Raw genomic sequence first — 2,500 nt, forward strand, 5'->3', positions numbered from 1 at the left:
CGCAGGCTGCGCCGCTCCTAGCTTAGTGGGCGGCGAGCCCCGTTACCATCTGGCCTGTCTGGCGTCTAGCGAGCCGCAGGGAAAGCACGCGGCGCTCCGCTGGTTTGAGCCCCTGACCACAAGAGCCAGGGTGGGGCCAGCGCGGCCCGCCCGCTGCCTGGGGGGTTCCGCGGGGGTGCGCTGGTGTCCCTCCATACTCTGCCCTTCAGAGAGACAACAACAACTGTTTTTCACTTTAGCTTAGCTTACTGACGTTCACTGCATTAGCTCAGTAGATGCTTTTTCTCTCTACAAACTCTTTTCACTTTGCTTTTCAACTTGATTTCACTGCATTAGATAAATATAACTCACTATTAGTAAAAAGCCAACTGGTGCCATGACAGCTGTTTCCACTTTAGCTTCAGACTTACATTTCTTACAATGATTACATGGTTCTCTATTTTCTCTCTGCTTCTCCCTCCTCGCTGCTCTCTGTCAGTCTAGGCTGTTTATATATTAAAGCCCCATTCAGCAAGTTTTCCAAGTTTTGCTATTGGATAAACTGCGCCCTCTGCGTGCAATAGTATCGATAACGATATCGCCGTTCAAAGTCAACAAAACACAGCGGCAGAAAGCTCTATGTACATGTTGTGACATCGGGTACTCACCACGTGATGAAATAATAATCCATAGTTCCGTGAAACATCATTTTTGTAGCAAATCCGAATCGAGTTACTTCCTGGTTTCCAGGAACACAACGCTGCCGCTGTAGAGGGCATGTGCACATCTTGCCACGGGACGTGGCAGACAAACTGCTTAGTCCCAGGGCTGGCCAATGGAGGGCGGTGTGGGATAAATAAAGGCGAGAGTCTCCCTATTACAAGTCAATCTACCATGTCCTATGACTAAAAAGATCTTATATTACAGTAAAAAATGTCAAAAATCTTACTGATTGGGGCTTTAATAACCGAGTAACTAACTTTCCCCTCCAGCGCCCCCTAGCTGGGAACACAAGTCGAGGAAGGTTAAGTTGACGCTGAAGGAGTTGTGACCTAGAAGCCAACATGGCCGACAACGCCATCTGTTCACGGTAGCAACTAAGTGTATTGGAGGGATCAGTGTTGGTAAGCAAACGGCAGCTTATAATGGGACCCTATGGAGCCAGCCTTGAGCGGCTAACACGACATGCATATATTATACCATATATAGAGCTCAGACTCTTGAGCTACTTCTGCTCTCACTCAGAATGTCAAAAATATATAAGCGATGTGATGTATAGTTTTTGAGATATTAACATTTGTTTGGCACAACTCATACTAGTTAACTGCAGCGGTTTCCGGGCGACATATCCGGGTGTGGTGATGTCACTGTGGTCCCTCGTATTCAAATGACTCTGCTTGTGACGCACCGCACTCAATATAACTAGCGTGTACCTGTCTCACAGCTGTCGAGAAGAAGACAACCAAACATAGCCTATACGTAAAATTATGCTTAAATAAATCGCACATTCCTTTTGATTTCCAACCAAAAAAGCACATGAAAGCGGCGCAAAGCGACAGTTGTCCCGCTTCAAAACTCGGGGTAGAAGTAAACAATGGCGGCGTACTGAATATACCAAGGCACAGAAAACAAACTAACTAACAGCCGGAGACGCTCAACGGAAACGTCACCCCCAGGCATGGACTGTACAGCAGTCAGCATAAAGCCAATCCCTCCAGGCTAAAGCTGAACATATCATTAGTTTAGCCAGGCTTAGGCAGCGCTCACTGACAAAAAAATGCTATCATTCAGTCCCACGCGGAGAAAAAAAAAACAGATGCGGCAGCTTGAATCCACTTAAACAGTGTATATATAAGATGAGATGGAGGCTATCCGGTGCCGCGGAATGACAGCGCATCATGTACAGTACAGCCTGCTTGGCTAGCTGGGGTTTCTCCCTCGCTCGTTTCCTCTCCGTCTCTGTCTCTAAGTCCTCCCGTCTGTCTCTGGGTCTTTGGACATCGCGCAGCAGCCGAGATGAAAGGCACACAGACAGATCGGGTGTAGCTCATCTGTTCATGAGATGGGCTGAATATGTGTCACTTCCCATTCCGACATAATAAGTCGCAGAATGCTGCCAAAGCATTGATGTGTCAGCGTCCAAATCTGTTTTGAAGTCATCACGCGCATGTGTGTGTGTGTTTGTGTCTGTGTGTACATGTCTGTGTGTGTTTGTGTCTGTGTGTACATGTGTGTGTGTGTGTGTGTGTGTGTGTGTTTGTGTCTGTGTGGACATGTGTGTGTGTGTGTTTGTGTTTGTGTCTGTGTGTGTTTGTGTCTGTGTGTACATGTCTGTGTGTATTTGTGTCTGTGTCTGTGTGTACATTTCATTAGCTGTTGCAGACACATGATGTCAGCGCGTGTCTGTGTATCTGTCTTGTCTCTCAATTTGGATTTGTGCTTCAGTTGCCAATATGAATATATATATTCCACCAGGCCAGTGCCTATAGACGGTTTTCACCAGAGCGCAACCCCACAGCAC

The 2,500-nt window shown here is 47.0% G+C and overlaps 1 protein-coding gene across 1 annotated transcript in view; it reads right to left on the bottom strand.

The window, feature by feature from the left end:
- LOC310772168 (cadherin-11-like) overlaps window positions 1-2,500 on the bottom strand; it is a gene marked incomplete at its 3' end in the record, with an annotated part of 6,548 nt that overhangs the window by 1,933 nt on the left and 2,115 nt on the right. The gene's annotated exons all lie outside the window — the stretch shown is intronic.

Source organism: Poromitra crassiceps (assembly GCF_964638095.1).
Source record: "Poromitra crassiceps genome assembly, contig: HAP1_SCAFFOLD_2161, whole genome shotgun sequence".
Taxonomy (NCBI): domain Eukaryota; kingdom Metazoa; phylum Chordata; class Actinopteri; order Beryciformes; family Melamphaidae; genus Poromitra; species Poromitra crassiceps.